At 33.1% G+C, this 14,236-nt stretch overlaps 1 long non-coding RNA gene across 6 annotated transcripts; it reads left to right on the plus strand.

Moving 5' to 3' along the window:
• Window positions 1-3,520: 3,520 nt before the first annotated feature.
• LOC102625044 (uncharacterized) lies at window positions 3,521-11,390 on the plus strand. Of its 6 annotated transcripts, none has more exons than XR_008053255.1 (6): window positions 3,522-4,160; window positions 4,826-4,911; window positions 5,801-9,258; window positions 9,379-9,517; window positions 9,607-9,873; window positions 9,965-11,390. It is a non-coding gene; the product is annotated as an uncharacterized LOC102625044 (long non-coding RNA). The 6 variants fall into 6 exon arrangements; XR_008053256.1 differs by having other exon boundaries at window positions 3,522-3,732; window positions 4,000-4,160; window positions 5,801-9,517; XR_008053259.1 differs by having other exon boundaries at window positions 3,531-4,160; window positions 5,801-6,197.
• Window positions 11,391-14,236: the final 2,846 nt, after the last annotated feature.

Here is a 14,236-nt window from a genome sequence, read left to right on the forward strand (position 1 = left end):
TATTGGTGCTTAAAATGAAGTTTGAGTTGAGTTTTTATAGTGGAAGCCCAAAAACTAGCCGTTATAGGCAAATTCCAGCGCTCAAGCGGTTAGCCGCTTGATTTATCCGGCTAGCCGCTCAGGAACAGTAATATTACCGTTATTTTTGAATTTGCTACAGTAACACTGTTCATTGAAATTACACTTTAGCCCAAAACTTTCTATAATTATACTATGGCCCAAAACGTCAGAAAACTTTACAAATAGGTCCAATTTCAGAACTTCCCAAAAATAATTTTCTTTCCCAAACTTCCTAAAATTATGATATGGCCCCAAAGATTTTATTGTTTCGCACAAAGGTCCTTTTCAACATAATACCCATATTTTTCAAAGTTCTCAAAACCTTTCACTTTAGTTCAAAATATTCATAAATTATAGTATGGCCCAAAACATTTAAAATATTTGTAAAAACATCCAACTCCGAAATTTGATACTTATTAAAATCAAAGATTTCAAATCTTAACATTTAAGTCCAATTTTACTCAAATCCACAAAATACTTTACTTTATAAAAATAAAATATTTTAGTTTATGAAAAGTATTTAATTAAATTAATTTCTTGAGCTTCTCAAATGCTAAATCATGCATCAATTAAATCATACCGGCTTTACAAGAATTTTTCGCAATAATTCGTCCGTTGAGCTCTAAGCTTTATTCTTGATTTCTCCGTTGTCCGTTGAGTGTCTTCAATCTTGATTTCACTTGATTCACTTGCATAAATATTATCCTTCAAAAACTAGTGTAAATGTGAAATACAATATTTATTATTTTTACTTAAGACACATGTTTGTTATCATCAAAATTACATTATGTGTAGCCCTTTAGGCTAACAAAATTCTGGTTTTAAAAATTAATTTTATCCTTTAATACAATTTCATAAATATCCTTAAAATTATTACTTAAACCTAAAATTATCCTTATTCAAATTGGAAACAAAATCAATATTTTCATAAATTTTTGTTATAATTCATCAATATAATTTTTTAATATCAATTTGTTGGTAGAATTATTATTAAGTTTGTTTCACTATATTATAAATTTAATTATCAATTAATTTAAGACAAAATAAAAAATTAAAATCAATATATTATATATTTTATTTTTAGTTAAAATTATTATAATACATAATAAAAATATTTTACGTACTTGTTTTTATATGTATAAATAAATTTTATCTTACATTATATACATTTTAGTAATTTATTTTCTCTCACAGTAAAATTTACCAAATATCTACAACTGCTTTCAAAACTCACAACACTTCTGAAAATAAAATTTACATTATCTTCACAAGCTTAATTGATTATCTTCATAGTTGATTATTTTTACAGCACAACTAATAATAATTATTTTAAAAGTTACAATATTTCTAAATTGACCCTAATTGTATTAGCAATAGATAATTATGACTCGAAGTTGAGGTTGTATTTAATTTAAAATCATTCCTATTTGATCTCCATTACCTACCTTAAATTTTTAAAAGTTAAATAAACGATTCCAATCAAGGTTACAAAAAAAACAAAAAAGATATCATCATTGAAACCAGGCTAAAGCTACATGAGTAATGATACAGCCACAAACTCTTGTACAAACTTATCTTGTACAAACTGATGTGGCATGATAAGATTGGTTGAATTAAATATCACTTGACCCACATGATTTGTTTTTATTAGTTTATATTTTCATTCAACCAATGAATTAATGCCACGTCAATTTGTACAAAATAAATTTGTACAAGAATTTGTGACTGTATCATTACTCAAGCTACATTGCTAGGCCGTAAGCCTTGTCAGCATATTGAAAATTTAAATCAAACCGTAGGATTTAACTAAAATGAATCTAATGGTTGATATTTTATATTAAATAAAAGTAGAAAAAGAAGTCAACTTGAGTTGGTTCCCAAAAAAAGACCCCTAAATTTCTCTCTCTGTTTTTTTTTCACTCTCTTTCTCACCAATCCGATTTCTTTATTCTCTCAAAAGGGAGGTCCCTAAAATTTTTTTCCTCTTTCCAATCCATAATTTCTCTCATCTGATTTCTACACTCATCATGTAAGATCAAATCCGCCGCCTCTCTCTTACTAATCAACCAATCGGATCCATCTACCTAAGGGATCAGGATTCTCTCCTGATCTGATTATGTCATGAACAAATAATTCAATAATTGATTGATTGTTAATAAATAAAAAAGTAAAAACAGTTAAATCTTACCCATACACTCAGGGGCGGATGCAGTGCAGGACCACTGGGGGCTCAAGCCCCCACTCAAAAAAAAAATCTTTTTTTGTTTAAAAGAAAATTTAAAATTTAAAATTTAAAATAACCCTGAAAAAATTATTAGATAATCTCATTCTTTAAAATTTAAACTATTATTTTAATAATTATAAAGTAATAATTTTACTTAAAAAAATAAAGCCCACAGCTCAAAATATTTATAATCCCAAAACTGAACCGTGAGTGCCAAACTTGTAATTAGGAATTGTCTTGAAGAAAATAGGAAGTTGCAGGCATCAATTATGTTCTTTATTCTCATAATCGCAGTGAAAAAAACGAAAAGAGAAGGAGCCAGGAGGGGGGTGAATTATTAATTGTTGTGGGCTTGAGTGGATGGGACGTGGGATCGACTTGCTTTTACATCAATTTTGCATAAGATAAACATGCTCTTTTTGTTTTTTTTTCAAATTAAGTTAAGAATTTCGTATTTTATTTTTTGTTCACATGTCAACACATCTCTATATAAATTGTAATTGTTCAAGTGACTAATTCTAGTCTTTACAATTTCTTTTTCTAGTGATTTTGTTTATAACTATTAGTAAATTAATTTTTTCAATTGTAATTAATTTATTTTTACATAAGTACTCATATATATAATTTTGAGTAATGAAATTTGTGAATAATGAACTTTGGAATCGGATAGGAGATTGAATGGATGAATGATAATTTGATTGTTTGTGTAGAAAAAGATGGATTTAATAGTATTGATAATGAGTCTATTTCACAATATTTTCAGAATATGAAATCGCGTAGAGAACAATTGTAAGTGGGTTACCAAAAATTTTATATATTTAAGTTTTAATTTTTACATTTTACTGTTATTTAATTTAGCCCCCGGTAAATTATTTTTCTAAATCCGCCACTGCATACACTACCACTAAAAGACACATAATAAAAAATAATTAAATCTCAGTAATGCTCAAATGAGTAGAGGATCATGTTCCCTACCTAAGTATTTGGTTTGTATATGAGAGTAGAGAGAGACAATGGTAGGATTCTAGGGTTTTGATTAGAGAATTAAGAGAGAATAGATGAAGAATTTAAGAATTTAAAGAGAAGGGAGCAGAATTAATAGGAATTATAATTAATTTTATTACTTACTTTCTAAAAATATAATAATTACCACTTATTTATAATAATTTAAGATAATCGTAATTGTAATTTAATAAAAACTTAATAAGAAAACCTAATGCTAATGAGAAAGAAATTAAAAAAGGAATTAAAATAAAATAAAATAAACTTTTAAGGGTCCTAGCAGGCAGAGCTGGTATCGCGTCTGTTGCTGTTTTTCTAATCATCCACCATTAGCTTTGTTGCACCGTTGGCTAGACCATCAGTTCTTCATTAACGTTGTCCTGGCTCTCGCCGTAATCGTTGTCGCGTGAGCTGCCCCAAGCCGCCATCGAAAACCCTCAAAACAAGTTAAAACTTTTTTTTTTGGTTAATTTTTTGAGGTTTGGTTTTTAAGTGTTATTTTTCTATAGGTACTCTAATTTTTTCTTGTTCGGTTTTGGGTGTTGTTTGCTGGTTTTGAGCTCTATACTCTTTGTTATGAATACTAAAGATGGGCACTCAATGATTTGGTGATTTATCGATTCTTCTGGGTCTGGCTTTTTTTTTTTTTTTGGGTTGTGAATTTTGAGTTAATTGTTTTGGGGCTATAGAGCAATCTTTAAAACTCCATGCAGTGGGGTATCCTCGAGTGGGACCAAAAACAGAGTTGAAGTTCATGTTGGAGTCATTTTGGGACAGGAAGACCAACCTAGATTAGTTGCAGGAAGAGCAATGTGGCTCAACGTGACTCCTCTGTTCTCGCCATAGAAATGACCAGGTGGTTTAATACTAACTAGTAAGTCCTCTTTTTTTTTTTTTTTTTTCTATTATCTTTGATCATTTTGCATTTGCTCACCTGGTTTCATGAGATTTTTATTTGTTTCTGAGTGATGCTTATTTGAGTCCCAAGATCGCTAGCATTATTGTTTATTTTTTGTGATTTTGATTTTAATTTATTTAATTGGGTGTAGCCATTATCTTTTGCCTAAATTGGGACACTATGTGAACTTCTCGTATGCATCTCACAAGGCTGTTCAAGAATATAAAAAGGCCAAAGCTCTAAGTTCTCTTCAAAATATTGTGTTTAATTACACAGCCATGCAACACAATCTTTAAAAGTCCATTAAAATTAGGCACAGACTGGGTGTCGCATATGGTATTGAGTATGAAAAGTCACAACTATGCTTACTAAATTGATGATCTTGTTTATATCCTATAAGGAAACCTTAAGAACCATGATATATTTAGGATCCTATTGCATAGATTTTTTTCCTTAACTCTCGAGTAATGTTGCTTCTAATTTTTAATTGAAATGATCTTTTGTAAGGTTATTTTAATTATTCTTAGAATATTACTCAAACCATTACTGTTGTCTTTGCTTTTATAGTTCCTCTACTTAATTATGGATTTCCTAATTCTCTAATGTTCTTTTTCTTTACTTTTCCGCAATGCTGGACCAAGAGATCAAGTCTTGGCTTGCATTTGCTGCATAGAAAGTAGTTGAAGTAAATGCATTGGCCAAGGAATTGTTTGGGCAAAAGGATGAGGTACTCCCTAGTAGGAATTGTTATTTTGCATTACTTTTATTATTTGAACTTTTTAAAACAATTGTTTCGCTTAAAAAGTGTTGCTTGCAAGTTTACTTCTATACATTTTGCCTATCAAGTCTTGGCTTGCATTTGCTGCATAGAAAGTAGTTGAAGTAAATGCATTGGCCAAGGAATTGTTTGGGCAAAAGGATGAGGTACTCCCTAGTAGGAATTGTTATTTTGCATTAGTTTTATCATTTGAACTTTTTAAAACAATTGCTTAACTTAAAAAGTGTTGCTTGCAAGTTTACTTCTATACATTTTGCCTATCAAGCCTGTTAAAATACTTTGGAGCTCTAATAAACACTCTAATTTTGTAAGCATAAGTTAATATCTAACTGCTAATCTGGATCCTGGATATTTCATGAATTTTTACATTTTATTTTGTGATTCCTATAGCTTCAATTTTGAAAGAATAGGAAATATAATTATTGTCATAAGAAAGCCATTGACTAGAAATTGAGCTCTTATCATATTTTGACCAAACCCAGAGGATTGAAAATCTGTCTTTTGTGAGGTAATATTATATTTTTTTTATTTGTCTATTGAGATCTTGAAATTTTCTAATTTGGAGTTTTTTCTGAAAAATGTGTTGAATCCTACGACGGTTTTTGTCGTTTGGCCTTTTCATTCAAGTTTCTTTGTTATCAGCAACCCAAAAGAGCTTCAAAGAAGACCTTTGAATTGGAAAGAGACAATTTGATAGTTTGAATTGGATCATTTTGCGTAATTATGTATGTGGAATATTAGTGATTGCTTCAAAATGAACTTTAAATTGTAGGACGATGCAGCGTAATTATGTATGTGGAATATTAGTGATTGCTTCAAAATGAACTTTAAATTGTAGGATGATGCAGAGCGAGTCAAGTGATCGAATTATTTTCAACGGTATCTCTTGAGATTGTTGTAAGGAGGCAAGGCTAGAGGATATTTGGGAAGTGGCTTGACATTCACTGAAGTTACTTCTTCCCTAATTACACTTTTCCTCTAGACTTGATGCTGTGGGTTGATAGGTTGGTGGCTATGCTTTCTGGTTTCATTATGCACCATGGTATTAGGAGAACTTGTTTGGTTGCTATTGTTGGTAGCTCAATGGATGAAACCTGCTTTTTGAGAAGTGAAGATTTCAAAATCGGAGGTTTTAATGATAAATTTAGTCTCCATAGAGGTAATGTTGTTAGGATTTTACCAGTGAATGCTATTGCTGATTTTCTTCCGAGAAAAAGACCTCTCCAGTAGAGAAGGTGAGTCGAACATATACTTGGTGGGGTTTCTTTTCTTTTTACTATTTGCCTTGTTTACTCTTAAAATTTTTAGCTTGCTGGAGAATAGAAGTTAACACACATTTTCTTTTTTTTGGTTGGAGGGCTAGCATATGGGCACGATAAATGATGTTGATTGTTGATTTTGCAGAATTTATATGAAATATCGATGCTTATTATTTGTGATTTTAACGGAATGAAAAATATTTATGGTAGACCATTTCTCTGTGACCTTGTTTAATTACTATTATTGCTTCACATGATTGTAAAACAGAAAAGAAAAAAGGAAAAAAAAAAGAAAAGAAAGAATCTTGTGATCTTGTATCTTATTCTTGATAGTCGGACATATAATAGGAAAAAACCCTTTGATTTTACTTGATCTAATTTGGCAAATAATTTAATTGGTGGTTGAAGGAAGCATGAATTTACCTTTACACGTATTTTTGATTTGTGGAGAACTTGTGACTCTTGTTGAACTCGAATTCGGCGAGGTGGGTACTTGGAAAAGGCACTTCGACGCCCAAGTCAGTGTTTGATTTAAAATTTAATGGAAGTAAGAATAATAAATAAGATTAAGGTTTTTTTGTAGAGGGATGAGCAGTGTTCTCTTTTTGCTCAGGAGGGATCTCCCATTTCTTGGAGAGATGGTCCCTATTTATAGCTGATGGGTGACATGGGTCTAGGGTTTTGTCTTGGTCTCTCTCCTAGATGACACGTGCCATCCACTATTATTGCACACATGGGACGTGAATTTGTTCGTAGGGAAATAAATATATTTATTCCAGACAAATGTCATTTATTCCGTGCCCATGTGCTTCCTTACTCCTATAATCTTGGACATGATTCCCTCAGACCCCGGAATCCCGAAATTAGAATGAGATTTTGCTCTTAGTTATTATCGGAAGTTTCTGGGGAATTTCATCCCAGTGTTACTCTCTCCAAAATAGATTGGATATAATTTATTTATTTAATGTTCCGAGATAGTTTTTTTCTTTCATTTTTATTTGGACACTTGGCGCAGTTTGGTGCCTCTAGGTTATGGCACCTACATCACTCCCCCTACAAGCGTATTTTTATTTAAAAATAATTTTTTCAAAAAGTGGTGGTTTTGTGATATTTGTTCACTTAATTTTTTTTTAAGAGAAATGGGATTCGTCATACTTTTTTTTTTTTGGAATAATGAAATATTTACTATATGTGAATATTTAAATTACTTGCTGAGGTGGTGAACAGGGGTGCCTTTTTAACTTCACTGCAAACAGGCTATTCGGGCTTTTAACCCTTCTTAAAGTCTCATTTCAATAATTATTTTATTCCTCCCAAGGTCATCGTCTTTTTCTTCTTTTTTTTTTTTTGCACTTTTCAAAAATTATTCTCCTGCTCCTTTTTGTGGCTCCAAAGCTTTTATTTTTTCCATTACTCTCTTTTGCTCAAGGCTTTTTCAGTAAGTTTCAGAGCATGCTTCGTTTCTCATTTTTCATCATCATTCATTTAATTTATTTATTTTTTGGTTCTTTCTCATCTCCTTTTGCCTTTTTTTTTTTTGGTTCTCCTCTCTTGGTTCTTTTTTTTTCTCCTCTCTTGGCTCCTTTTTTTTTTTGTTGGGTCCTCCTCTTCGTGGCCCTTCTTGTTTATTTTTTGTGTTGGTTTCTACTCTCTCTCTCTCTGTTTTTTTTTATTCGACTTTGAATTTTTCTCAATTTCAATTTTTTTTTTAATGAGAACACGGTTGCCCCTAGAGTAGAGAGACTCTCATTTGATCGATTTGTGGAATATGTGAATCTTGGCCCTGATATTTAGTTGAGAGAGCTTGCGGATAATGTTGATATTATGGACCCCGGAATCGACAAGGAGTCAATTTTACTTTATTGCCAACAAATTGAGGTATTATCATTCCCTATTCCTCCCCTGGTTATGAAATTTTTTGCTCGTTGTGGAGTTTCCTCCTTGATGATTAACCCCTGTGTTCTAGTACTATTACAAGCCTTTGCCACCACCAATTTGGCCCCTAAAGGGTCTCATTTCCTCTCCTTATATGATTTCTTAATATGTTATAGACTTAAATTTTATAGCAGCCTTAAGGACGAAAGGGATTCATGGTTCACCACCATGAGGTTTGAAGATAAGGGCGTTTTCTACAAAATTCCTTCCTTGATGAAAAAGGACCAGTTTAGGGAGTGGTCAATCAATCGTCCTGTAATAGTTATTGGCTATTGGTGTAGGAGGGAGCATATGCATATGGAATCCTATGTTCTCAGTTACGCCTTTTGGAAAAAGCTTCGTACTTTTGTACTCCTTTTGGTTTTGCTATATGTCGATTCCTATTGCTTTGTTATTTGCGTTACTCACCTTTTTTTTTTTAAGCTGGGCCGATTGTTGATCCTCCTTTATTGGGTGCTCGAGTGGCGTATCTGGAGAGGAATTTTTGGGGAAAAGATTTTCCTTGTGTTACAGAATTGATTTTACGTCAATGTTTGAGACGAGTTGGTCAATTTAACTATGTTCGTCATGTTGATAGCTTGTGTTTGGGAGGAGGCTACGTTGTTTTTCCCCTTGGACTTGCCCGCCTTTCTGATAACGATGAAATATATGAGGATGGGAGGAAAATACTTGACTTATATGTGGCTGGCGAGGATGAGAATCATGACATTCCTCTTCCGGATGGGATTCCTATTGACTTAGGGGCCAAGGAGCCTATATCGAGCCCAAGGTCTTCCCCTTATGGATCTATGGAATTATATATTCCAAGGAAGGTTAATAAAAAAAAGGCACAGCTTAGGGAGAAGAATCCTATTAAGAGACAAAATAGCGAAGCTAGTGAGGTTGCTAGGAAGCAACCTATGGAGAAAGATGATGTTCCTATCCGGGGGGCTTCATTTGGGCGTTAGGAAGACAGTGGCTAATCCTACACAAAAAACTCATAGCGAGAAACCTGTAAATGTTGGTCCACGAATGGAGAAATATTCCGATCCTTAGAAAGGGGTGCAAAAGGAGGGGTTAAGCAAAGTTCTTCCAATTGATTCTGATGAGTCGGAATTCGATGGTATATAAGTTCTTTTGCTCCTGCTTATGTTGTTATTTTATGTATACATATATATTATTCTCTTAATACTTTTTTGTTTTTCAAAAAATCATGATGAATATCTTTTTCGATCCACTAAAGGAGTAGTGATGAAAGAGGACCATAAGAATGGTGGCAAGGAAATTTTATCTAAGAGCTACTCAGGTAAGGAAGCTCTTTCCGGCAACAGAGAGGATAACAATGCTCATGTAAGAAAAAAAAAAAAAAAGGAGGAACGATGGTAAGCGTTGGATTTTTATGACTTTTCCTTTTGTTATTGATTTTTCCATTTATTCTTACCTGACTTCATGTTTTGTTTTAATTGTGTAGCTACTTTCTCCAGCATAACTTCTCATTTGGGGAATACTGATTGCAGAAAGTAGGACATGGTTTGGAGGCAGTAGTTCTTGCTACTATAGGAGCTTTCAAGGGAGGTACAACTATTCTGGCTGTAGATTTAAGTAAAGTACAAGCTTCTGGGCCGTTAAAGTCTAAAGAATCGAGGCTTCCCTATCTGAAGCGCAAGGTTGATCCCCGGAAGGATTATGCTTCAAAGAAGGCAAAATTAGGGGTGGAATTCATTCCTCGACAATTCTTGTTGGTGACAATTTCCTTTCCATAATTTAGTTTAAGTAGTTGTTAATATTTAGTAGTGAAGTTCTTTTTTTTTGTTTTATTTTGGTTTCAGTGGATATTTACAATGCTGGGGAAGATATATCTGTCTTCTGCCAATCATCATGAGTCCGTTCTTACTGGAGAAAAGAAGGGTGTTTTAGGTGCGAAGTATCATTCTTTTGAGAAAAAGGCCGTGGATGATTCATCAAAGGATCGACAGGTTTTTGAAGTAGCAGTGGTGTTCGAAATTTCCGTTGCATCCAAGGCCGGAGAATCCTTCTCCCGAACACAAGCTATCAACATGACGAACATAATGTACTTTTTCGAATCCTCCTCAAAAGAAGCAACTCTGATTGCTCCTACTTCGCCTCTTTAACTTTCCTCTCTAACTCTCCAATTCGCAAGTTCCTTGAAGTTATCATTCAAACATTGTAATTCTGCGATCTTTAATTTCATACTAAAATACGAGCGAAGAATGAAGCAATTTCCTTCATATATCACTGCGTACAATGCATGACCTCTGGTACTACTTCCCCCCATTCATCGTTGGATGTAACAATTATGGGGGACTTGTTAGAGGTGGAAAAGCTCATTGGCAATAAGCCTGATGGAAAGGTGGGGGAACACTTCATGCGTTGTTTTTAGTGATATATGAAGGAAAGTGCTTCGATTCTTCGCTCGTATTTTAGTATGGAATTAAAGATCGCACAATTACAATATTTGAATGATAACTGCAAGGGGTTTGCGGAATCTTGCAAGAAGTTGTCATCCAAGTTAAAAGGTGCCAGATCTGGTATTGTGGAAAGGAACTTCCGAATTGCGGAGTTAGAGAGGAAAGTTAGAGAGGCGGAGCAGGAGCTTTCAGAGTTGCTTCTTTTAAGGGATGAAAAGCAGGAGTGGGAGAAGGCAGAGGGTGTCCTTAGGAAAGAGTTAGCTAAGGAGTGGGAAAGTCATCGTATTGCTGAGGAAAAATTGTCTACTACTGAAGAAGTTTTTGATCAAGCCTTTAATGCATATATGGCATTGTACTATCGTCTTGGGTGGTGTGGTGGCAGTTATAAGAATGATGTGAAGCCTTAAGAGTTCGACAAGTCGGTTGGTTATGAGCCCGGTTGGTCGTTGCGCTATCTTGGCAAGGCTGTTTCTACTATTGACTTAAGTGAGAAAGGTGAGATTAGTTCTGATGATGATAAGGATGGCTATGGAGAGTTCCTGACCCGAATCCAGAGGATGGTGAGGAGGGAGGTATCGGTGCTAGTACTTCAAAGGGTGCGGGAGGTGGAGCTCTATGAATTAGTTAATTTCTATTTGTCTTTGTATTTGATCATGAAGGACATTACCTTTAGGTTTTATGTAGTAAGAATTCTTCTTTTTCTTTGTTGTTTTTGGCTTTTGGAATTTTTTATAAGTGCGAATCTTTTGTGTAAGGCTTGGGTTTGTTTGTGGCTTGGGTTTGTTTGTAGCTTGGATTTGCTATATATACAGTTTTGTTTTCGTAATGCCTCTGTGTGTGGAATGATTCTTTTAAGTTGTGTACATATATATGTTTCCATGAAGCTTTTTAGGAAAGCTTTACATATTCTTTATTTATAAGTATTGGTAGAGAATTAGTTCCTTAGAGTGAATAATATAGTCATTGAGCTCTTTTGTGGATCATAATTTCTTTATGTTCATCGGAAATAACTTTGCTCTCGGAAGAATTGTTTACAAAATGATTCTTGTGGAAGAATTGTGTTCTCTCATATTATACGGAATAATCCTTTTGGGAGAATTATTTCCTTGAGCTTTCATTGAGTAGTTGGTGTTGCAGAATTATTTATCTTGAGCTCGGAATAATTCTTGTTGACGAATGGCTTTCCTTAAGCATGGAGTAATCCTTTTGGGGACTTATGTACCAGAATCTCGGAATAATTTTTGTTTAGGAATTATTTTCCGTGAGTTTGGAATAATTCCCTTGGGGCAATATTTTCCCCATACTCTCGAACTAATTCTTATTGAGGAGTTGTTTTCGTTAAGCTTATATGGGATAATTTTTCCGTAAGCTCATGTGGAATAATGTTTTTGGGATAATTATTTGATTTAAGCTCATGCGAAATAATTATTCCAAGATAATTATTTAACTTAAGTTTATACGGAATAATTTTTTCAAGAGAATTATTTAACTTAAGCTCATGCGGAATAATCTTTCCGAGATAATTATTTGATTTAAGCTCATACAAAATAATTTTTTTGAGAGAATTATTTAATTTAAGCTCATGCGAAATAATTTTTCCGAGATAATTATTTGACTTAAGCTCATACGGAATAATTCTTCCGAGATAGTTATTCAACTTAAGCTCATACATAATAATTTCTCTGAGAAAATTATTTTTCTTTAGCTTATGTGGAATAATTCTGGCTTGGGTATTATTTTCTTTTAGGGTCATAAGGAACTGTAGTTATGATAAAATGGTGATGCTTCAGAAAATACAGTGGGCTTTTCTGAATAACATCTTTCATTGACAATCCAAGCAAGAAGCTCAGAATGGCATTCATTTCTACATCGACATAGACTTTAGGGAAATAAAAACAGTACTTAAAACAAACAAACTAGTGGATCAATAATAGGAATTGAAGGAGATAAAAAGGTGCCAAGTAAATTTCTTCCTAGTCATAGAACTTCTTCAAGTGAATGACATTCCTAAGCAGTAGGGACCTTTTTCCCATCAAGTGTTTGAAGCTTGTGAGTGTTGGGAAAATATGCTCTTTAAAAGCATATGTGTTTATTTAATTGTAATAAATAATTTTTCTGATTAATAAAATAAATGAGGTATTTTATTCAAATATCTTAATTGCATTAATATTTGTATTAAAGTCCATTTAATCATATTATATGTATTTATGTGATCACCATATGGATTCACAGAAGACATAAATACAAGTTATCTTATGATTAAATAAATTTAGTTCGCAGTTGATAAATAAAGTTGGGCACTTTATTTAGGTATAGACTGTAATAAATTCATTGAATGATTTGTCTTAATCATGTATGAATTTATTAATGTAGTACGACTACATTGAACAGGATCACATATGAGATTTAATTAACTTTGTAATAACTGTCAGACTTATTAAATCTCATAGGCGTTGATTTTACTGTAATCTTAATCTTGAGTTAATTATGATTTCATGATTGTAATTGTTATTCCATTTGAGTTACCAATGGGCACGACACATCCTTGTGGTCAAGATTACCCGGTATCTTGGTGGGAGCAATTATGAATATTGGAGTTATGGATTAACAATATAGAATTTGTACAACACATCTCTTGATGGGTTTTCGGCACTTGATCATAGAATTCTCTGGCCAGAGTGTATCAACATATTTAGTATGTTGAAAATGATCATTAGAGAAAACCAGTAAGGATCAAGGAATAAGATATTATTAAATTGATTGGACAGTTGAGACATCAATTTAATTAACGATGTGGTACAAAGGATTGTGCAGTAAAGAAATCAATGTGGCTTGGGATGAATTATTATTCGAGCATACAATTATGGAAGTCAGTTCCAATCTTTTAGTGGAGTAGATTTGGAATTAAATAATTGGGCTAGTTTAATTACAGGCCTAATTATTGTAGCCACTATTGTATGTTCCCAAATGATCCACGGGTTAGCTCATTTAATTGACTGCACCACTACTGGACTAATAAGTAAGATAACTAGCTATTTGGGTCAAAAGCCTAAATATATCATTTAGTGAGAGGCTCCATTTAATTAGCTTTTGTATAAGGGGCCTTATGTTATTTTACAAGGTGGGTCCCCTATTGAAAAAGTAAATAAACATGAGTTTTATTTAGGGCATTATTTGGAGCCTAGGGTTTTCACTAAAGGGAGATATATAAGGCTTATTTTTCCCTAAAGAAAAAAGGAGAAGCCACTTTATACAGATCAGAGAATAAGATTTTTCTCTCTATTGTTGAGAGAAAAATTTTCTCGTGCTAGTTGCTTTGGTAGTGATAAAGGCGCCCACACGTCAAGTGCAGATCGAACCTGAGTCATAACCTGGAAGATCATTGGAGACAGTTCGTGATCTAACAGGAGTGGTGGTGGCGGATCGTGATCTAGGAGCCTAAATCACTTCAGCGGAAAAGGCCAACTCAGATTTTCAAGGTACGATTTCTAGAATACAAATTCTTATATATTATATGAGAGCGATCTTCAAAAGGTTTAATAAAAATTTAAAAACCTAATTTTTCCCCAACAATTGGTATCAGAGCAATCTCATATTAATATATAAGAATTTCGTATGAAATCATTCTTGAAATTTATGTATTAGAGTGGCACAATTTATTCAGATATATAT

Source organism: Citrus sinensis, chromosome 3 (assembly GCF_022201045.2).
Source record: "Citrus sinensis cultivar Valencia sweet orange chromosome 3, DVS_A1.0, whole genome shotgun sequence".
NCBI lineage: Eukaryota > Viridiplantae > Streptophyta > Magnoliopsida > Sapindales > Rutaceae > Citrus > Citrus sinensis.